Source organism: Prionailurus viverrinus, chromosome A1 (genome assembly GCF_022837055.1).
Source record: "Prionailurus viverrinus isolate Anna chromosome A1, UM_Priviv_1.0, whole genome shotgun sequence".
Taxonomy (NCBI): Eukaryota; Metazoa; Chordata; class Mammalia; order Carnivora; family Felidae; genus Prionailurus; species Prionailurus viverrinus.
This window is the reverse complement of record NC_062561.1, coordinates 12,738,534-12,762,148: the sequence shown is the minus strand read 5'-3', so window position 1 is coordinate 12,762,148 and position 23,615 is coordinate 12,738,534. Positions and strand designations below refer to the sequence as shown.

At 39.3% G+C, this 23,615-nt stretch overlaps 1 protein-coding gene across 1 annotated transcript in view; it reads left to right on the top strand.

The window, feature by feature from the left end:
* The first annotated feature begins 871 nt into the window (after positions 1–871).
* The window catches only part of STARD13 (StAR related lipid transfer domain containing 13), a 540,351-nt gene continuing 517,607 nt past the window's right edge, over positions 872–23,615 (top strand). Inside the window, exon 1 of the mRNA XM_047852656.1 lies at positions 872–1,050. The gene's annotated coding sequence lies outside the window, so the exon portion shown is untranslated. The remainder of the gene's footprint in view (positions 1,051–23,615) is intronic.

The following is a 23,615-nucleotide window of genomic DNA, read 5'->3' as shown; positions in this document are numbered from 1 at the left end:
GCTCACCATGATTAATTGCTTCAGGCTAGCGTCCTAGCAAGGGCTGCAGAAAGACCCAACAGCATCAAACTCTAAGCCTAGGGTAATCATGGCTCAAGTCTTAATGTATGGAGTTTGAAGAGGCTTGATTATTTTTACTTGTTATTTATTTATTTATTTATTTATTTATTTATTTATTTATTTGCCACCCAATACCTCTTTTCTTTTCTGTGGCATGTTGTAGCAGATGGACATGAAAGTAAAAGTAAATGTTTTTCTGGTCGCTGTGTATCCATGTCCCATGAGAAGACATGTACTTCCTTTTCACAATGGCTTCTAGTTAGCTTGATGGGGAAAGTCCACTTGAAATATTATGTCACAGATTGATTTTATTGCACAGAGCAGTAGATTTTCATTTTATCTTTGGGCTTGGTGGGGCCTGGTTAGCACACATTATTGTACACTCATACTTGTGAACTTCCTTCCAATAAAACATCCTGGCAGTTCTTGCAGACTAGACACTTTTCTAAGAAGTGAGATGGAGTTTTAACTGTAGAGCCCTTCTTCACACCAGCCAGGAGCATAGCAGAATTCCAAGAGATTAGCTTTTCCTCTTATCTCTGTGTATTGGTGGGTTGTTACAAGTCTTACTTGCTCCCTAGGAAGCTAACAGAAAAATAATTCTCTATATTTTTAATGAATGGGAGGCCCATCCCAACAAAAGCATGAAAACTACAGATTGGCTAGAGCCCCCCTCCCTTTTTTAAATAACTCTTTCCTTCCCCCAAGACTTAACCAGGACCTCACAATGAAGTGCTTTGTGAGCCTCATGCCAAGGTTGATTTGGCACCTCCGTCACAAAGAGCATGGGCAGACTGTGACAGGCTTTCAGGGAAGCCACTTCCCACATGTGCTCCTCTGGTTTCCTCATTGGTGTTCGGGAAGAGGAGGTCGGTTCCTCCCAGTGAGCTGGGTGCTATGACACATTAGACTTTTACGCGAGAAAATAAATCCCGCACAGTTGATGTACTGCTTTAGACTTAAAGACCTCTTGGGACCTGAAATAGTAAGGTAAGCAGCGCTCTGCCACAATTCTTGAACTTTGAAACCGTGAATGTAATTTGAGGACGTTCCTTGAAACTCTTTGTTGTTTAATGTGAAACTTTAACATGCCGCCTTTCCTGCTGCCTTTTAGAATAACAGCTCACTGTCAAACATGCACACACAGCTCTGGTTTAAAAAGACCAAAAGAAAAAAAAAAGCCACTGCTTAAAAAAGAAAAATCCTTCCATAATGAAATAGTCACATAGACTTGTTGTGCTTTTCCACTTGTATGGAAGTGCCCAAGATGGGCTGAGTTTTTTCTGTCTGTTCTCAGAGTAATCAGTGTCCTTTAATACGGGATCAAATTATCTTTGCCACTTGAAAATGGGTGTGTGTAAACAGGATTAATTCCATAGAGAAAAGAAGCTCAGCAGAATTGAAACCAAATGTCAGTCCAGGTCTGTGGGTCTTTACCCCAAGGGTCGCTTGGTGCTTGCTAAGGCCTGGGAGGGGATTGGAGAAACCCGCTGCCAAATTCTGTTGGCACTGCTCTGCACGACCTGGAAGATCTGCTGGGGTCAGGTGCTGCTGGAGCAGACCCGTTCCTTGGGATTGTGGCAAGTTACCGTGGGAAGCTGGAAGTTATTACAATGCAGACTAAGAGCCCGTGGTTTGTCAGACATAAAATGATGTGGAACAAGTTCAACAATATATAAGGCAGTTATGTGTCTCATGTTAACGGCGTCCAGTCTTTTTTGTAGAAATTTACAGGAGCTTTTAATGTTTTTGTTCAAGTTTAACAAGACTCCAAGGGTGAAATACTCATGCTTTTAGCTATGTAAATAATCTGTTTCTAAGAGGGCATCACTGTAGAATATTTCTCTGTTGTAGGGAAAAGTGTTGTTAAATCTTTCTGTGCTCTGGAGACCATAAAGGAGAAGACCTACACTCTATTCACGCAGTTTCTTTTCTCTTAAATCTTTGCCCAGATGTTTCTCCCACTCTCCTACTTTACCTTTGCCTCTTCCCTGGGGAATGTTACTGTGGGCACCTCAAACTTCCCCTGAGACCCCAAGCCCCTTTCTGTGCCCTTCTCGCCAACAGCACCAATGTGCATCCACACAAAGTATCCAGGTTCTTGCTTATCGTTGTCTTTCTCACTCTGAATAGTGGTTCGCATCGATCTATCAGCCCCCAGTGCACAGTCCTGTGATACAGGTTCCCTCCAGTTTATAAGCTTCGAAGGTGAGTCCCAGGGGGGCTAGGGCACCCCAGCTAAAGTCCAAAGGAACAGCAGTGGTAGGGCCTGGCTTAGACGCCATCTCCCCTTCTCCAGCCTTTCGCCCTTCCAGGACTAAGTGTCCTCACCTGGCTCCAGGCATTCCCATGAACCTACCCTTTGAACCACATTATTGATTAGCTGCACTCTGTTTAGGCAAGGTCCTCATTGACTCTAAGGATCAGAATGGCGAAGCTACCTTTGGTCTGGAGGGAAGGAAATTTACCCACCAGGAGTTGAGTAGAGAATGTGGGGGGTCTCTGGAAACAAGCGGCTATCTGAAGATTTTTCTCTTCCTCTTGCTGCTGTTTCTTGCTACTCTCGGCACACATTTTTAAAAGAGCTCAAGCAAAAAGGTGAAGATTCCTAAGGAAATGAGGCTGGGGTTGTTTACTTTGGGCAGCCAGGACACCCAGGATGCTAGTCTCAGAAGGATAAGCAGTGGTTTGGATTAGCATTCCAGTGTGCCATTGCCTTGCAGAAAGAGTTATTTTTAACTTGACAACATTTCTACACATATGCAATCTAAATACCCTGTACGTGAGAATAAATATTTAGGCAGTGTGTTAGCTTCATTAACCAGACACTACATCAGAGCCAGTCTTGGTAATTCCTTGTCTCGTTCTAATAAAATTAAAAGAAAAAAAAAAAGGTTGGGGAGACAAAAAGGGCAGAAACAAAGGTGAACTATATTGCCTAGGTCAGTTCAGGAAAAATTACCTAATCAGGGACCAGAAAAGCTTTTTTCAAGATTTCTCTATTTCTTTGATCAAAGATGACACCTCTCCGCTGAGAGGTTCACTCAGGTTGTTTTGTTTTTCATCTTTGACAGACCTGGGTCTTTTCCTCAGAGTTGTGCTCAGACTCTGCTAGGAATACTTGGAGGGCAGTTGCCAAAAGGTACACAGAGACAGTGGAATTATAAACGCTCAAGTAATTATTCTCTGTCATTCTAACAACCAAACCCTGATGGAATCACCACCATTCTAGAACTCATATTTAAACAGTGTCTCATTTGTCTCTAGATAGAGCTAATAGTTTCCTTTATTTTTGTTATTCTTACTTTTCATCGTTTATTGAATGAATGAAAGCCTGAAGGAATAGGAAATTACTATGATTTCACATCCTATTTAAAGTACATTCCTTCAATCATTCAAGTTTTCAGATTACACAGGCAAGCAAATATTTGTGAACAAACACTGAGAGATGCAATTATTTTATTTTTTAAAGTTTGTTTATTTATTTATTTATTTATTTATTTATTTATTTATTTATTTAGAGACAGAGCAAGCGCAGGCACGGGAGGGCAGAGAGAAAGGGAAAGAGAGAGCATCCTAAGCAGGCTCCTCACTGTCAGCGTGGAGCTCAATGTGGGGCTCAAATGCACAAACTGTGAGATCATGACCTGAGTGAAACCAAGAGTCAGATGCTTAACTGACTGAGTCATCCAGGTGCCCCGATTATTGTATTTTGAACAAACCCTAGGAAGGTGAGGACAACTTAAAGTTGTCCTGTCCTGACCAGATCCTTTTACAAAGAAGATGGAAAATAATTTAAATATTTTGTCATATCTAATATGGTATATTACTTAAAATCATAAAGTGCAACCTATCACCTATTTGCCTGAAGGCAGCACTTAGAAGGCTCAAGAAGACTTGGCTGGCAACTCATGGGAGCTTGTGGTGACTCCTCTACACCTTCCTTCTCAGACAGCCATAAATATAGACCAAGAGCAGGGCCAAGCAGCAATTACTGCCCCTGGAACCACACTGATTTTTAAAATAACAGTGGTAACAGTAAGGTGGGTCAAGGGAAAATAGCAGGGGAAAACTATGGGGTGGGAGAATATTAAAGGTATGTCATATTCTTGAATTCATTCTGTAGAGACACTAGAGGGTGGAGAAATTGAGCAATTTCCTTGAGAACAGTGTAAAATACTTGGAATGGAGTGCTCAGACAGCTGAGTTTATCAGCATTTATTTTCAAGTAGGGGGTTATCCCCCATTGGTGTCTTCAGACAGTTTCAAAAGGAACTTACACATAGTGCTAAATTTTCTCAAACTGGCTAGATTCTAAAATGGATTGTTAAAGGAATGGTTTATAGAGTGTCCAAAGGAGATGCCAGTGGATCCCTAGGATCCAGCATAGATTCACTTAAAAGGAAATCATGGGGATAGTCACATTTATTTTCTCTAATATATTACTAGCCTGGTAGATGGTAGTATGTTTTTAGCCAAAAGTAATTTGGTCAAAAGCAAATTGGTCAGCACAATACATTAGTTAAAAATGAATCTTGGGGCGCCTGGGTGGCTCAGTCGGTTAAGCGGCCGACTTCGGCTCAGGTCATGATCTCGCGGTCCGTGAGTTCGAGCCCCGCGTCGGGCTCTGTGCTGACAGCTCAGGGCCTGGAGCCTGTTTCGGATTCTTTGTCTCCCTCTCTCTGACCCTCCCCGTTCATGCTTTGTCTCTCTGTATCTCAACAATAAATAAAACATTTAAAAAAAATTAAAAAAAATGAATCTTTTCCACGGGCACCTGGGTGGCTCAGTCAGTTGAGCGTCTGACTCTTGATTTGGGTTCAGGTCATGAACTCATGGTTTGTGGGTTCGAGCCTCCTGTCGGGCTCTGTGCTGGCAGTGCACAGCCTGCTTGGGATTCTGTCCCTCTCTTTCTCTGCCCCTCCCTCACTCACTCGCACGCTTTCTCTCTCAAAAACACGTAAACTTAAAAACAATGAATATCTTCCATCATTATATGTTCAGGTATGAGTGATAAAACATGGGACAGCTTTTAACACTATAAGTATCTTCAAACACTATGTTAGTTTCCAGAGTTCATCTTCAAACAATTGCTCTGTTTACACTGCAAAGTTTGAACAATTAAGGAATTGCTTAGGGAACAAGAATCCAACAAAAGCAGCTACATACTTGAAACTAATGGAGTGATTGAACAATTGACTACAATTATGATTTATGTATTATTTTAGACTTTTTAAGAAACACATGCTTATTATGGAAAATTATAAATACAAACCAAAACAAATCTTTAAAGATAATCCCACTCAAGAGTGCCAACCATAATTGAACATTAGTGTATGACATCCCTATATGCATTTCCTATGAGTACATATTATATTTTACCTACCATATGGTATCTGGAACCTAGCATATTTTTTTAAAAAACAATACATCAGTTGTTGGACATTTGCTTTCTTCTAATTAACTGCTGAATAGTTATATTATTTCAGTTAGTCTGCATTATAAGCAATGTTTGAATGTTCAAGCCAGCTTGAACAACTGGCTAGAGATGAATTAGTAATTTTAAAAATCAAACTATTGAGAAAAAACAGAATATTGACAAATATATATAAGGTACAAAATGGGTCATAGCTCTATCAAGTAGCACACAAAAATTATCAACTTTGAAAACACTGATTGGCATTATTCTTCTGTATCCAGATCGCTGTTTTGACAAAATTGTCTTCTTGACCAAATTGCTTTTAGTCAAATTGCTTTTAGCCAAATTAAATCTGGCCAAATTAGTGGGAAACAAGAGTGCAAGGAAATGCAACAGACAAAACGTTCATGAACTTCAGTGGGTCATTGTGTAATTTCTTCATGATATAATTGGAGATAAGATTAAGAAATACGAGCTGAGCTAATGCAATTAAGCAGATTAATAACTGGTTGAATGAACATACTTAGAGGGAGCTTCTTAGCAACCAGGGGTCGGGGGTGGGCAGTCTGGTGGCTTATAAAAAACTCTGTTCATGGTCCTATCCTAGTAAGTATTTTTGTCAGTGTCTTGGATAGATGTATATTATACAGATTTCTGGATATAAAGCCAAGAAGCATTACTATAGTGCTTACTTCAGCAGCACACATACAAAAAGAATTAGTTCATTAGTCTGTTGACATTATCAAAATCCAAGCAGATCTGATCTGAATCTACCTAGACTATGTAACAGTGGTAAATATAAGATTATTTACTTTGACCCGTAAGTGTAAATGCACAAGTACTCGTTGGAAGAACTTGCACTTGTGAAATAAGACTTTAGGACTTTGGTTGATGGTAAATTCCATATGGTGTAGGCAAAGAAGGTGGTGTGTTTTTTGGTGACATTATTAGAAGCGTAGGGGAAGAGTACAAATGGAATATGCTATATGCCAAGCCCTGTGCTAGTTCCAGTACAAGCGTCTCATCCTAGTCCCACCCCCAGTGTGACTTCCATTGCTTCTGAGTATACATGTCATCCCTGAATTACCCTCAGACCCTGCATTCCAAATGATGGGCTAATCCAGTTGATGACCTCAAGATTTTCCACTCCAAAAGATCTATTTATTTCATTGTTACTTAGCTATTTGTGAATTGGAGAGGAGGGTAGTACTTAGCCTAGCAGGGCAGGAGAGATCTTGAGTCTCTATAAGATTAAGAGTGATGATTAGATTTTGAAACAAATTGTGGTTGGACAGTTAGGGCCCTGGAGGGACAGAGTCATAAAATATTCTTCATATCATGACAGTTAATGAGCATTAAGTTTCTTGATGGAGTGAGACAAGCTTTGGAAGTCTAGAAGGACCGTGTGAGTTCCAGTGGATGATGTATAACACACCAGCTAAGCGCACACATGAGAAGCTTGACAAAGCAGGAGCACACTCTGAAATGATTTAAAGACTCAGGAGAAAATGGAAATCATCCATGAGCTGGCCTCTTCTGCCTGTCCCGCTGCTAGTACTATGTTTATCTACTTGGTAGAGTTTCTGCATTCCTTTTGATTTGTTTCTACAAGAGTTGCTTTCCAGCATCTGTGCTATTTTTCACCCATCTACATCTGCTGATTATTGGCTTGAGGCTGTCTTTAGTTCTGGTCTGCAAGTGATTCTCAGCAGGCTGTGATTTCCTTTGCTCTTAATCCAGTGTCACTGGGAAAGAAGGCAATACCTAGTGTGGTTTCGAGCACAGGCTCAGGTTTAGACCCAGACCCTGCCACTTGCCAGCTTTGGGGAATGCCCTTAAAGTTTCTCAGTCTGTTTCCTCATGGGTAAAAATAAAATCATAATAGTATTGACAAGTTAGGGTTGTCAAGAGAATTAAATAAACTTGTGCGTGGTAAGCCACTTAGCATAGTTAAGGGAACATTCAATTCAATTTTAAACTGCTATTGTTGCTGCTTTTAATTATTCTTTACACCAGTCTTGTGTACCCTCTGAGGATGACCAAGTACTGTAAAGTAGCACAGAGGCCTGTGGGTCTAGAAGTAATTTCAAGGACTAGCCAGCTATCACTGTAGTAAAAGGTAGGACCCAGGCAACGTCAGCAAAATAAGGTATTCAGAAGGAAGATGAAGGACTAGTGGTAACCATACCTTCCACTTACCTCATCACTCACAGTCCCAGGAAATATTCTTTTCAGTCTCTGTCTGGAACCTGCCACCATGAGCATAGAACAAACCTCCCCCATTTAAGAAAAGCCAATCCTATTTGTGGGAGGTTCTACTACTAATGCTTTACAGATGGAAATTTTTTTCTGAAATATTAAGAGAATAACATACTAAGCTCCCATCATATCTTGCAATCCAACTTGAACAATTATCAACCCATAGCCAATCTTGTTTGATCTATATGTTCCCGTAATTTTTCTGATGTGAATCCAAAACATCATCATTTCATCTATGCATTATTTCAGTTTATGCTCTAATAAAAGACCCAGGACTTGGTTTTAGCTCTTTACTTTTTTTCCCCTCAGATGCCATTTTTGATGGATATTTGAAACAAGTCCAAAGGGTTTTCATGCAATAATTATTCAGCATCCATTAAAAAGAATAATTTTGTAATGGGTTTTTGAAACTCACCCCCCCTTTTTTTTTTTACTAATGAAGAATTATCAAGCTCTTTTCATGTTTTTGCATCTCTCAAATCGGGATGAAATTTACAGTTGATGGCAAGTGATCATTTAATTGAGTATTATTTTTCTTTATTCACACAAAATCTAATGGTCTATCTCAGAGAATCATGTCTTAGAAATGAAGAAATGCAATGGTTGGGAAGATAAAAGGCCACACACACATACCCCTAAAACTACATGTTTAACTGCCTATTTAAACACTTTCCTATACATGTCTATATAAACAAGAGAATGAAAACAAATTTAAGTTGATTCCCTAAGTTCTAAGAGAGTAAAGTAGGTATTTCTGAACAGGTTAGGGTACAACTTGGGAAGTCTGGAAAAGAGACGCAAAGCACATAAGCATTTTATCCCAACAGGTACAGAAGCATTCCTAATATGCAGTATGAAGCTTGAAATTCTCAAGATGAAGTTGTCTCTCCTTCTATAACATTTCCATACTGAAAATCTTTATTGCTTTATTGTCACTATTGTTCTCACTCATCACTTCAGCTTTCAGATGTTTTTTAAATGGAAGTATCAGAAAAGTCATAGTGTGGTGAACGTGACAAGAGAGGCAAAGGGGGACATGTGGTAGCCCCAAAGAGATGGGAAAGCACACGACTGAGTCACATGTGGAACAGCCAGTGCATTTATGTGACCACACTTTTTCTGTATTAGCTAGCTTGACAGGCAAATGCCTCTTCCAGACATTTTTAAAGTTGCATGGTAAACAAGGTTTTTTAAAAGTCTGATGTGATAAGGGATCACAAGATCTAGGACTAGCTGTGTGATTTTGGGCAGTCAGCTGAGGATTCTCTGAACCTCAGATTAAAAAAAAATGGGGGGCGCCTGGTTGGAGCAGTCGGTTAAGCGTCCGACTTCAGCCAGGTCACGATCTCGCGGTCCGTGAGTTCGAGCCCCGCGTCAGGCTCTGGGCTGATGGCTCAGAGCCTGGAGCCTGTTTCCGATTCTGTGTCTCCCTCTCTCTCTGCCCCTCCCCCGTTCATGCTCTGTCTCTCTCTGTCCCAAAAATAAATAAAAAACGTTGAAAAAAAATGGACTTGGGGTGCCTGGGTGGCTCAGTCGGTTGAGCGTCTGACTTCAGCTCAGGTCATGATCTCATAGTTTGTGAGTTCGAGCCCTGCATCGGGCTCTGTGCTGACAGCTCAGAGCCTGGAGCCTGCTTCAGATTCTGTGTCTCCCTCTCTCTCTGCCCCTCCGCTACTCATACTCTGTCTCTCTCTGTCTCTCAAAAATAGGTAAATGTTAAAAAAAATGGACTAAAGGATTTACTCATTACATTAGACTATAACCTTCATGAGAGCAGGGACTTTGACTCTGTTCAGTGCTGTATTTCCGGTACCTAGAGCAATATCTGGCACATAGTAGGTGCTCAATAGATGTTGAATGGATAGATGAATTTTAGTTCCCAAATTCTGGGACAAAGGCTGCGGGGACAGAATTTATTTCTAGTAACTGCAACTGGTCCAAGAATGTTCACTGAACACTGTGTAAACTGAATAGATCATCTTTCCCATATATACGATTTACCATTTTTCAAACATACAAATGTTCTTTTGTGGTTAATACAAATTTTAAACCATATAATTAATATTATGCAAAATTATTCAATAATATGAGCAAACATTACATAGCACTTAATTTGGCCGATACTCTAGGCATTTTACTCTTCACAACACTCTGTGAATCTCATACTTTAATTATCCCTATTTTGCATATGAGGTCACCGAGGTAGAGAGGTGAAGTGACAGAACCAGCATTGAAATCCAAGCAACCTAGATACAGACTCCCTGTGCTTAACCGCAGTGCTCTATTAAGATTGCCCAGGAATCTTCTTTCTAGCTCACTATAGTAACTCCTACACTAACATGTTGTCTGAGATCATGTCCAGCCCATAAATGGTGTGATTCTATGTGGTAAGTCCTCATTCACATATTAGTAACATTAAAACAGCAGCAAGGGGTGCCTGGGTGGCTCAGTCGGTTAAGCATCCGACTTCGGCCCAGGTCATAATCTCACGGTTCTTGAGTTTGAGCCCTGCGTCGGGCTCTGTGCTGACAGCTGGGAGCCTGGAGCCTGCTTTGGATTCTGTATCTCCCTCTCTCTCTGCCCCTCCCCCACTCATGCTTACACTCTATCTCTGTCAAAAATAAATAAACTTAAAAAAACCCAGCAGCACAAAGTGTATTCACAGAAGCATTGGCCATTTCTCCTGAGATCCATGGAGATGTATAAATTCTCCTCCATTTAGAGATTAGGAAGGATTTCCTCCATTTAGAAATCACGAAAATGTGTCATGCCATTCCGAGAAATTCTGCCCCAAATCCTGAGGTCAAAGGAATGTTTTGACCTTACCACATGGCTTAGTCTCATTTTAGCAGCAGGGTCTCTTCGTTCAGGGGCAAGTCAGGTTATTTTATGCCTTGGTTTATTCCAGATCCCTGTGGTCAAGGGCAAAATATACTGACACATTTAGCTCTATGGCTTGCACTGAACCGGCAGAGTGACATTGACTTACGACCTTCCCCCTTGGGGCCCTCATTAACCATAAGTTATGACACTCTAGAGAACCCTGGAGAGAGTAAAAGCTTGGAATTCATTTTATTTTTAGTCTAATGGCTCCCTCTTCTCTCATTTCAGATCAGTCCTTTCTCAATGGCTGCCTCTGAATGCCAGCAAGCTTCTAGCTGGCTAAACGTTACTTAGCCTCATTATTAGAAGAAAAATAGGAAAGCCAAAATAAAGAAGCACTTTCTTCTGTAAGATAAAAAATATTCAAGGTAGTAATTACTCCATTGTCTGAAATGATTCTGTTAGGCATTGTCTTTCCATCAAATTTAACCAGTACAAAGAAACTGGCAAGAGGAGGGAGCTGGTAGAAAAAAATAGTGTTTTCATGTAGCAGCTGGTTAAAAGATAATTTGAATGTGCCTATTACTTACTTAGAGGTACATAAGTAACCATTAATTCTTGACCATAAGTCAAGATTAAGTATCTGTAAGATTTAGTATCTATATATTGTTTTCCTTCTTTTTGTCCTTTACTTGATAGCCAAATGAATGCTTTGTAGGCATACATCAGGAGTCCTCAACTTTTTTTTTTTTGATCATATACTCCTTGAAAAATGCCACAGCATTGCTCCTTTGAAGATTTTTCATAAATTTCATAAAATGTCCAGGAGTCAGGTATTGCCTTGCTCCAAACCCCACCCAATGAAGAGTAATAGGTAAAACACAATCAAGAACTTACTTAAACAAGAAACAGGAACTTGCCTTTGAGGAGCCCGGGCTGTGTTGTTGGATGATTCACTGACTGGTGCTTGACCCAGTAAGGAGACCCCCCTCTGGCCCTCCTTTATTCTAATCATTCTGACATTCATTACACAGTTTATAAATAGTCTTTTGGGGGCTCCTGGGTGGCTCAGTCAGTTAAGCGTCTAACTTCAGCTCAGGTCATGATCTCATGGTTAGTGAGTTTGAGCCCCGTGTCCGGCTCTGTGCTGACAGCTCGGAGCCTGGAGCCTGCTTTGGGTTCTGTCTCTCTCTCTCTCTCTCTGCTCCTCCCTTGCTCACGCTCACTCTCTCTCTCTCTCTCTCTCTCTCTCTCTCTCTCAAAAATAAATAACCATTAAAAAAATTATAAACAGTGTTTCACACAGTCTCATTTTATCGTTTTGGCCAAGAGGAGTAACGTGAGTTTAAGTTTGGTAACTGAGGTTCAAAGTGGGTAACAGACTTGCTCCACACGGCAGCAAGAACAAGAGATAATGCCAGCACTGAAATCAGGTCTGTCAGATTTCTTTGAGGTGAGAGACAGCATTGTTAAGTCCATCAGATGCAGCGAGCTGTGAATACCTTAAAGGGAATTTTCACCCAATGCAAAATCACCAGTTCCATAATTTTCAGAAGGAAAACCTCAAATGAACTGTGCCATTTATATGGAAACCTTGGTCTTTTGTTCTTTCTCACCATGACCCCCAAAACTCAGCACTTCTAAAAACTCATTGCATGTGCCTGCTACTAAATCCTTACTTAGTGTAGTGTTACATGCGACAGTGGGCCACAAAGAGGAAATAGGTAGAATGCACAAAGCCTCCATGGGTAGTTTCACTTGGTGGAAAGGCAGTGAAATGAAGGTATGGTGTTGAAAAATTAGTGCCTTCTCAGCACTTTTCCTCTCAGGTCCTGTGTGTTGACTGGAAAGGACTTGTGATTTCTTGGGCCATAGAAACTTCTATATTTTATCTCTGAAGGGACTGGAACAGAAGAGAAACCAGTAGCCACTGCTGTTTGTCCAACCCAGCTCCCCTTTCTCCTATAGAGGCAGCACTAGTGTTCCCTTCCTGTTATAAGCTGTCCAGCTCCCATCAGAGTGGTGAGATCAGAGCTGATCTCCTCCTTCAAGGGAGTTTGGAATCATGGGCCTCTCATTTTCCTTCTGGTGAAGCTATATACTAGATCCTATCTGAGACAGCCAATCTGCCTTCCTCTTTCCTGTTCTCCTTCCTCCCTCTTCCATCCCCACTTCCCTCTCTCTCTATCTCTCTTTTTCTCCTTGTTTGGAAATTATGGGCAGGGAAATGTGTTTGTAGACAATTAAGAGTCTGTTGGACGTCCTCTCTGTACATTGACAAGCTATATCTTCTTGAAGACCAGAATCTCACCACCTTGTAATATACAAGTTTCATTTTACAGATTCAGGAGATGGATGTTCAAAAGGTTAAGAGATGGTCCAAGGACAGAGGCAGCTTGGGGGCTCGAAGTGATTCCTAGTGATGCCTTCTCTCGATTACACCAAATTGCCTCCCTAGGTATTACTAGTGGGAAGAATGGCTGAGCTGAAGGCTGATATGTGAGTATGGAAATAAATGAGGACCACCCAAGTGAGAACAAATGGAGGTAATTTATTCAACGTTTACTATAGCAGGAGAGTCAGCCACCATCACATGCATTTGGCAGAGATTCAAAGGCAGGCAGAAGAGTAGAAAAGCTTTACAGTGGAAAAAAGAGAAGGCTCGGGGTGTGACCCAGTTGGAGGTTGTCAGTGTGTAGAGGCTGGAGGAGGGCTAGCTAGAAGTGGGGCTTCCTATATGATTGCTTAGAGAAGCATTTTTGGCTGAGAAGTCCTGAGCTGGAAGCAGGGATTAAAAATCGGGCAGCTGACAGTCACTGGCTAAGTCCCAACTACTTTGGGCTCTTGCTGTGGTTGGCTTCCTGGGCTGGTTGCTGCAGAGGTGGTGCGTCAGACCTCTGTCGTCACACATGGCCTGGCCATTGTCAGCTTGTAATACATCATGTCCTCTCTCAGGAACTGCCAAATTCTGACCCAGCTAGACTCCTACCTCCACTCACCTGACCCTTCAGTTCAGCCAGCAAACTGGTCACTCAGGCTCATGTCCCCAAACTGGCTGCCTTTTGTGACACCGAGGCCCAAAACAAATGAAACAACACTTAACATATCTCTATCCTAATCAGTCCAGGTCAAATTGGTAAAACCTTCTGCCTGACTTTCAAAGTCCCTTCATGGTCTTGCCCACATTGCCAACCCCTCTTTATTTTCCCTATCCTGTAAGACTACTGCCTCCCTACCTCTCCAGCACTGTGAGCAGGAACTGATGCAAAGAAAGGCCCTGGAATAGGCTCCTAGTGAATTCTGAGTTTGATCCTCATTTAAGCCATGTGGTTTGTTTATGTTGCATGGTCACAAATTGTCCCCTCACACCCAGTAGTAGCCACATAGAAATATGTCAGAAGACCAACTCCAACTCATCTTTTAGATTTTTAAGGTATTTTGTGACTTAGAAAAGCATCGTTAATGCTCACCCTCTCAAGTAATTATCGTAACAAACCTGGGGGAAAGTTTAGTGCAATATTGCCCCCACTTTAGAGGTGAGAAAATCCAGGCATTCATAAATTAAGTGATTTACCCCAACATTACACTGATAGTAGATGTCAAGAATAAATGAGTACAGAATATTTTCATGGTTTCCATTCTTAGAACCATGCTCTGAGTATCCGTCTGACCACTTGTATACATATTTTATCTGACAGCTGTTGAACATTTGGACAATATAAAAAATGGTAAAAATTAAAGAAAAAAAATCACCTACACTCATACTCCCCTCAGGATAACCACTGTTAACATTTTGTATATTTCTTTGCAATTCTTTTTTTTTTTTTACTAGTTTGAAATAATTGATCCCAAAGCCTATATAATTTGCATTACTCTTTGTTTTATTTTATTTTTTTAATGTTTATTTATCTTTGAGAGAAAGAGTAAGAGTGGGGGAGGGGCAGAGACACAGAATCCAGAGCAGGCTCCAGGCTCTGAGCTGTCAGCACAGAGCCCAGAGTGGGGCTTGAACCCACAAACTGCAAGATCATGACCTGAGCTGAAGTCAGATGCTTAACTGACTGAGCCACCCAGGCGCCCCATGCATTACTCCTTGTTAATTAAATATATGACAGAAGCATTTCCCCATGTTTTTAAAATTCATGATAAATAAATTCATAACGAAACAGTTGATGCATAATATTTCCTCTTTTGCACATACAAGATGTAATAAACTATCTCCAGCAACTAAACATTTACTTTGCTTACAGTATTTCTGTTTTTTAAAATGCTGCTTCATTTTTTTGTTCATATAGTATCCTGGATCTTTTACTAAGAATAGTGTCTAAGATTTCTATCATTGAAAGCAATATTGTTGGATATTAGAAAGTTATTTTCTAGAAAAAGTGCTTTAATTCAAGCTACTCTTGGCAGGGGAAGGTAATAAACACCTCATCTTGCTCTCACGAACCCTGAATTCGATATGTTCTCAAAACCTTGCTAAGTTTATGGAGAAAACAGTATCTCATTTCAGTATTGTTTACTGCTATTGAGACCAGTTTTTTTTCATACATTCATTAGCTTTTTATATTTCCTCTTTGGGAAAACTTTATGTCTCCTTGCCTGCTTGGATGATGGGGTTGTGGCAGTTTTCAAATTAATGGGCATGAGCTTTAGAACTTATTTTTAGCCCTTTGTGATTTCTTCTGAGGCAACTTTGGAGGAAGGATAGAGCATGGCATACCCTTACTTCCACAGATACCAATTTGTTGTTTCCTTAAAAAGCAGCTATACGCATAGGAGCTACATCTGGTACAGAGGGTGAAGGTTTTCTCACTAAAACCGGATTGAAAGGTCTTCAAGAACGGGTGTTCTATCCTCTTTTTTTATTTCCTCAATCCTGGGCCACACTAATGTACTGTACTTCAGTACATCAACAAACACTTGGTTTATCAGCTTAGGAAAATGTGGAGAAATGTAAAAGTCAAGCAAAGGTCCTTGATTTGCCACAGGGCAAATCAGGGGTAACCTATACCCTTGACCAGCCGCATACTAATTGGACTTACAAACCCTCTGGTCAAGTCTGTTTAGGAAGAGAGTATTAATGCTTTCTAACAGTATTTTGCCAACATCTCTGGTAGTCTTTCAATTACAAAATGTTCAAAACAAAACAAAATTTTACTTCATTTCATACATGCAATAGAGTATCTACATATAATCAAGATAACAAGTGTGATAGGTTTACATTGATTGGGGATCTCTGGTAAATGGTTTTGAGGGCTGAGCAAGAAATAAATCACTTTAATGATGATATATTTGTGAGCCTATATGTATATTAGAACATAATCAGATTTGCTTTTCTTTGTGGGAAGTCATATTGCTATTCTCTTTTCCTCTCCTCCTCCCTCGCCCTTTCCTACACACATACATGTACTCCCTAGTACAGTCTCTATCTACCCCAAAGTTTTCAGAACTAACAAAATTCTGTATGTGTCAGAGCCTGACTTACCCTCTTCATTCCTCTTCCCTTGACTAACTTTACAAACCTTGCTTTTCAGATTGGTCACTTGGGAAGGTAAACTTTATCAGTATCCATTTCCAAAAGAGAACCAGCAGTTAAGAGGCAAATCCTCCTTATCTCTTTTTCTTGTAACCCCAGCATTGTGGTTTGGTATCATATTTAGGTGACCAAATTACTAGGCTCAGTCTGCATTACATTTACTGGCATTTGAATTCGCTTTCTGGATTCAAGAGAAATTGATTCTGTTTTTATTAGTTAGTGACGCTACAAGCCCCAGCTCGTTGAGTAGTCTTCCTTGCAGAAATCTAAGGAATAGGGTTGTCAGATAAAATATAAGGCACCCCGTTAAATTTTAATTGCAGGTAAACATCAAATAAATTTTAGTATAAGTATGTCCCAAATATGGCATGGAACATACTTATAATAAGTTATTTGTTTTTTAACTGGAATTCAGCTTTAATCAGGTATGTTTATTTGCTAAATTTTGCAACCCTACCAAGGAAGCAACACCATTGAGGAACTAAAAGTACCAATCAAATACTTATGTTGTGTCCTGCCTCCCTGACAGACCAACCAATCCCCAAGTGTTACCATAATGAAAGCAACTGCACATCGCAAGGGTCTAGGACTAGTCAGGACCAGCAATTGAAGGAGAGAGCAGACATCCAGGAAAACCATGGGACTCAGGATCGTTCCCACTGATATGAAATTATTCTAATTGGAGAGATTTTAACAGTGGAGAATTTTCACAATGAGAAGTTTTAACTGTCAGAAATATCTTTAAATTTTTAAAATTTATTTATTTTGAGAGAGAGAGAGAGAGAGAGAGAGAGCGAGAAATCTGGGGAGGGGCAGAGATAGAGGGAGAGAGAGAATCCCAAGCAGGCACAGAGCCCAACGTGGGCTCGAACTCACAAACCATGAGATCATGACCTGAGCTGAAACCAAGGGTCAGACGCTTAACCAACTAAGCCACCCAGGCTCTCCAGAAATACCATTCTAAGCAGTGGGAAACTATGCCAGTACCACAGCTGGTAGTGCTATTTCAAAAATCAAAATCTTGTTTAATGTTATTGATGTAAAGAAACATGTGAATTTAGTGAAGAAAAAAACTGTACAAGTATAAATCAGCTACAGGAAAAATCCGGGTTCTACTTGGGCCAGAGCCTCCTCAGGAAGAGCTTCGTTGGGCACACACCATCGCTGACCCTGCTCCGCCTACGTACCTGGCCTCTACTCCCCTCTCTCAAAGGTCCTCAAAGGACCTCTCAACTTTTCAAAGGCTCTGTTCAAACAGAGCATTGGCATCTCTGGAATGTAATGAAGATTGTTATCCAAGAACAGAATGTGAAATCATATCAGGTATGATTTAAGCCTGTGAATAATCAAGATTTAAATATTTTGTTTGGGCCACAGACATAGTTTCCCAGCTTATAGGATGTGCAGTTTGAATTTTATCAGCAATGGTGTAGTCGGAGTGGGGGAAGAGGGTAAGGGAGACACTAAGTCTGGATTAGTTAACCCAGAATGTTATTTTGCTAGAGAAGCAACAGCTGCAACTGATGCCTGAAAGATAAATTTTAAAAATTGATTTTCCCCCAAATTTGGGGACTACCAATTTCGTTTAGCATGCCCAAGTAAAATAAGACTTTTGATCTGTCCTCCAATTGCATCTCAGTGAGGATATTTTTGCCTTTGCTTCTCTGGTGTCTTCAGCTGGTGAAGAATCATTGGCATGAAGAATAAAAACTATGTTGAGAAAAAGATACTTCAGGCTAAGAGGCAGAAACTGTCCCTGAGTTCACAAGTGACTTAAATAATTTGGATTTCGTATTTGCCAGAAGGGGAGAATACTATCTACTTTATTTCCCATAGGGTTTATAAATTACAGACATAAGCATACTTTGCAAAGTTAAAAGCACTACAGAAGCATAATAATTCTGTTTGTACACTTTTGTTCATAGCATCATAACTCACAATCCCAAAAGGGGGAAACAACTCAAATGTCCATCAACTGATGAATGGACACACAAAACATGGTATATGTACAACTGAATATGATGTGGCCTTAAAAAGGAATGAAATCCTGCAATATGCTACAATACAGATGAAACTTGAAGACATTATGCTAAGTAGAATAAGACACTTGACAAAAGGACAAACATTGTGTGATTCTACTTATAGAAGTTATTAGAGTAGTCAAATTCATAGAGACAGCAGAACGGTGGTTGCTGGCGGGCTAGGGAGGAGGAAATGGGGAGTTAGTGTTTAGAGGGGACAGAGTTTCAGTTTGGGAAGATGAAAAAGCTCTGTGGATGGATGGTGGTGATGGTCACGCAACAATGTGAATGTATTTAGCGTCACTGAACTATATGCTTAAAAATGGCTAAAATGGTAAATGTTATGTTTTATATATTTTACCACATAAAAATATATACTATATATATTTTTTACAGAAAAAATACAGTGATTAGAAACGATAGGGGACTTGCTGACATAAGTAGTTTGGAGAAATCCTTCACATGATATTGGACTTCTCTAAGAGGCTGGCTCAACTATTTACATCAAAATATTATGGAACGTTTGCATATATAAAGTGAGGAGGCAAGGTGACCTTTAGACAGTCACATCTAAAACTTTCAAAGCAAATTAAGGATTCTAAAGGAAGTTTCTATGCCTGTGTTGTAAGAATAAGTTAAATAACCCGTAATCTTCCCCAGAATATCCCCCCAAGCGGGTCAGGGAAAAGTTTTGAATATCTGCATATTTTCTACACATTATTAGTTGAACTTTAAATCTGCAGTTTTAGAGTCTCTGCTGTATGTTTTGATATCTTCTTGTGCTTCCAGTATTTTAACACATGTCTTACTACTTACTGGTCTTCTTTTCCTAGTAATCCTGTGAGGTGTGTGGCTACTTCTTCAGCATTGAATACATAGCTCCTACACAGGGCTGGGCACTTAGCAGGCACTGAATAAATATTTGTGGAATGAATGAACAGATGTGCAAGGGTGATGGACTCATATGTTAAGCATATTTTTGAGCTAAATAGACCTTGTAATTTCTATCACTCCAGGGGGTGAACATGTTGTAACATGTTTACACCCAAGACCTTCACCGGAGAGCGGCAGGGTTGAGTGCTCTAGGGAAAGTTCTTGGGAGAGTGGGACCAGTACATAGGCATAAGTAGGTGAAATAAAATGTGTCAGGTGCTTAAACACACACACACACACACACACACACACACACACACACACACACAGGAAGATTACTCCAACCTGGGGAGATTAGGGCTGGAATGGGCTAGGGAAGGGAGAGACTAAGGATGTTTTCATTTGAGAGCATAGCAGTGATTTGCAAAGTCTCCATTTATTATAGACTTTCATGTCATTAAATGATGACTGTAATATGTTAGCTTCCTGGATTGATACAGTAAATTTGGTATGGAAAAATACCATCAAATCTTGCCAATAAATACATTTCTTCTCTGGAGGAACTATCCATTGTTGCAAGCCTGATTTCAGTTGCATAATACTTAGCCAGAATTTTAGTTCATGCAATCAAAAGGAAAGTTTATTACTGTTGTTTATCTACTATAAAATAACATTTAAATTCAAGTTAACCTCTTGCTAACAATCACATCTGAATTTAGAAAGACATTAGAGATTAGGTCTGCTTGCCCTGTTAAAGTCAATTATAAGAAATTTTCCATTTTCTATTCCTATTATAAATTTCTATCTCTAAAGCACACAGAATTATAAAATGCCATGCAGTTATTTTGTGTACCCTCATTCTCAGCATTGCTTCAGGGGGCTAGAGACAGGGCAAAAAGTCCCTTTTACAAAGAGTCTCTTTTATAAATGAGTCTTGCCATGACTTGTCAAGGACCACAGGGTGGGTATGCAAGGTAGAACAAGAAGCCACAAAGTCTGACTCCGTAGTAGTATTCTTTCCATCAAAGCCTCCTTCCCTTCAATCAGCTGCAGCAAACTTAGTGATATGCAAAATTCAGGCAGAAGTGCTTCCAAAACTTTCACTTTTGACTAACAAAGGTAAAATCATGAATTACCCTAATGGCTTTTGCACCATGGGCAGAATTCTTCACACAAATTTACCTGTTTTAATGTTCAGTAAATTTTATTTTAACTTTCTATCTTATTCTATTGCATTTTTGAGATATAATTCACATATTATCAAATTCACCCCTTTTAAAGTGTATAATTCTGTGGTTTTAGAATTCCTGCGATATTGTTAAGTCATCACTGCTAATTCTAGAACATTTTCATTACCCCAAGAAGAAACCCCATACTCATTAGGAGGCACTCTCCATTCTCACCTTCCCCAGCCCCTGGCAACTACCCATCTATTCTCTGTGTCTATGGATTTGCCTCTTCTGGACATTTCATATAAATGGAATCATACAATATGTAGGCTTTTGTATCTGGCTTCTTTAACACAACATAATGTCTTCAGGGTTCATCCATGTGGTAGCATTTATCAGTGCTTCATTCCTTTGTAACCATTGAATAATAATTCTGTTATATGAATATATATCACATTTTCTTTATCAATTCATCAGGTAATGAATATTTGGATTATTTCTACTTTTTGACAGTAATGAACATTCATGTGCACATTTTTGTATGGACATATGTTTTCATTTCTCTTGTTTGTATATATAAGAATGGAATTACTGGGTCATATGAGAACTCTGCCAAACTGTTTTTCCAGAGCGGCTACACCATTTTACTAACCTACCAGCAATGTATGTGAGTTCCAATTTCTCCACATCCTGCCAACACTTGTTTGTCTGTCTTTTTTACTATAGTCATCTTAATGAATGGGAAGTGGTATCTTACTGGGAAAAGCTTTGATTTACATTTCCGTAATGACTAATGAGGTTGAGCATCTTTTCATGTGCATGTTGGACAGTTACATATCTTCCTTTGGAGAAAAGCCTATTCAAATACTTTGCCCATTTTAAAATTCGGTTGTCTCCCTTTTATTGTTGAGTTTTAAGTGTTTTTTCATGTATTCTGAATTTCAATCTCTTATCAGATTGTGATTTACAAATATTTCCCCCAATGTTGTGATTTATCTTTTTGCTTTCTTGAGAGTACCCTTGGCAGAACAAAAGTTCTTAATTTAGATGAAGTCCAATTTATCTCTTTTTTTTTTTTTTTTTTTTTTTTTGCTGCCTGTGCTTCAGATACCTAAGGATCTGTTGCTTAATCCGAGGACATAATTTTCCCCTTTGTTTTTTTCCTAGAGTTTTATAATGTTACCTCTTGCATCTAGGTGTTTGACCCATTTTGAGTTAATTTTTGCATATGATATAAGGTAAGTTACAACTTCATTCTTTTCATGTGGATATCCAGTTGTCCCACCTACGTTTATTGAAAATACTATTCTTTCCTCACTGAATAGTCTTAGCACCTCCATCAAAAAGCAGTTGATCATAGATGTATGGGTTTATATTTGCACTTACTTCTATTCTATTGGTCTATACGTCTATTACTACTCCAGTAGCACATTTTTTTGATTACTGTAGGTTTGTAATAAGTTTTAAAATCAATAAGTCCTGTGAGTTTGTTCTTCTTCCTGAAGATTGTTTTGACTTATTCAGGGTCATTTGCATTTTCTTATGAATTTTAAAATCAGCCTGACAATTTCTGCAGAATAGGCAGCTTGGGTTTTGTTAAGGATTACACTGAGTCTGTGGATTAATTTTGAGAAGTATTGCAATCTTAATGACATTAGGTCTTCCAGTCCATGAACAAGAGATGGCTATTGGCTTTAACTTCTTTCAGTGAGGTGTTCTGTTTGCAGTGTAGATGTCATACACAACTTTTGTTAAATTTACTTCTAAGCACTTTTTTCTTTTTGACAGCATAAATTAAAGATACAACTAGTACTATCTTTAAAAAAAAATAGTTACTATTGCAACTAGATACCAGATATTGGACAAATCTTTTGTCTCTTTAAACCCGCCCTACAACTCTTGGAGATGCTATTACTATTCCCAATCCACAGATGAAGGAACCAGAGCTCAAAGAAATGTAGTAACTTGCCCAATATCATCCAAATAAGTGATTTTCTGGGATTAGAAATCAAGTGTAACTGACTCTAAATTGGGTGCTACTAATGCAAAATTTTTTGTGCCTCATTAAATTGATTTTGAAGATAAGAATAATTTGGGAATACATGTGTTTTTATATCCAATGAACCATGAAACTGTTATGAGTGTTACTTTTAGTACCTATGTGAGGAGAAAATTGTTAACTGAGTGTTATAAATGACTACAGAATAAGTTTTATTGACAATTATTGTTTAGAAATCTGGAAATTGTGGTTTATCATTGTCCATAATACAAATGTGATTTTATCACATATGCAATTATTAAATTGTTACTTAAATTAGTCTTCACCAAAATATTAACTTGACCCAAAAACATTAAGTTAAATTATAGACATCATTGTCTTTCATTTTTATCTTGTATGCAGATCTTTTATCTAATTATGTGGAGCTGGAGCTGAGGAGAGATAATATCAATAGCATAGCCCCAAATGTCCAAATGTTGGGGCATTTTGCTTAATTCAGCTCTAGAAATATTTATTGAGGGTCATTGTTTTGATTTTTCATTGTTGTAAAACAAATCTATGGTGGCTTAAAACAATAACAATTTTATTCTATCTCACAATTTTGTGGGTCAGGAATTTAAGGCTCAGCTGAGTATTATATTCAACATGGTGACACTGAGTCCCTCATTTGTATCAGCTGCTAGCTGATCTGCTCTGGAAGGTCCAAGATGGCTTCACCCACATGCCTGATGCCTTGGTGGGTGAAGTAAGTAGAAGGTGGTTCAGCAGGGCCCCTTTCCCATTCTCTGTCCACATACTTTGTTCAGCAGAGTTGAAGGATTTCTTTTTTTTTTAAATTTAATTTAATTTAATTTAATTTAATTTTTTTTTTTAAGGAGGTGCTTTTTTTTTTAAATTTTTTTTTCAACGTTTATTTATTTTTGGGACAGATAGAGACAGAGCATGAACGGGGGAGGGGCAGAGAGAGAGGGAGACACAGAAGAATCGGAAACAGGCTCCAGGCTCTGAGCCATCAGCCCAGAGCCCGACGCGGGGCTCGAACCCACGGACCGCGAGATCGTGACCTGGCTGAAGTCGGACACTTAACCGACTGCGCCACCCAGGCGCCCCTTGAAGGATTTCTTAAGACTGTTTCAGAAATCCAGAAAGAAGGTGAAAGCTGGGCTTGAAATGGACATTGAATCACTTCCAACATACTGTAGTGGCCAAAGTAGTCAGAGACTGGCCAAGATTCAAGAAAAAGGGAACTAGAGCCCACCTCCAATTGAGAGCAATATCAAGAATTTATTATCCATCTTAAACCTATACCAGACATGATGTTAGACTTTGGGGAAAGAGATTAGAAAGACACTGCTTCTTTACCAAAATATCTCAAAGTTGAATGACTATTGTTAGGGTGATCATATCATATAATTTGTTGTCTAAGCCAGATACTTCTGAGTGAAAGGAGGGG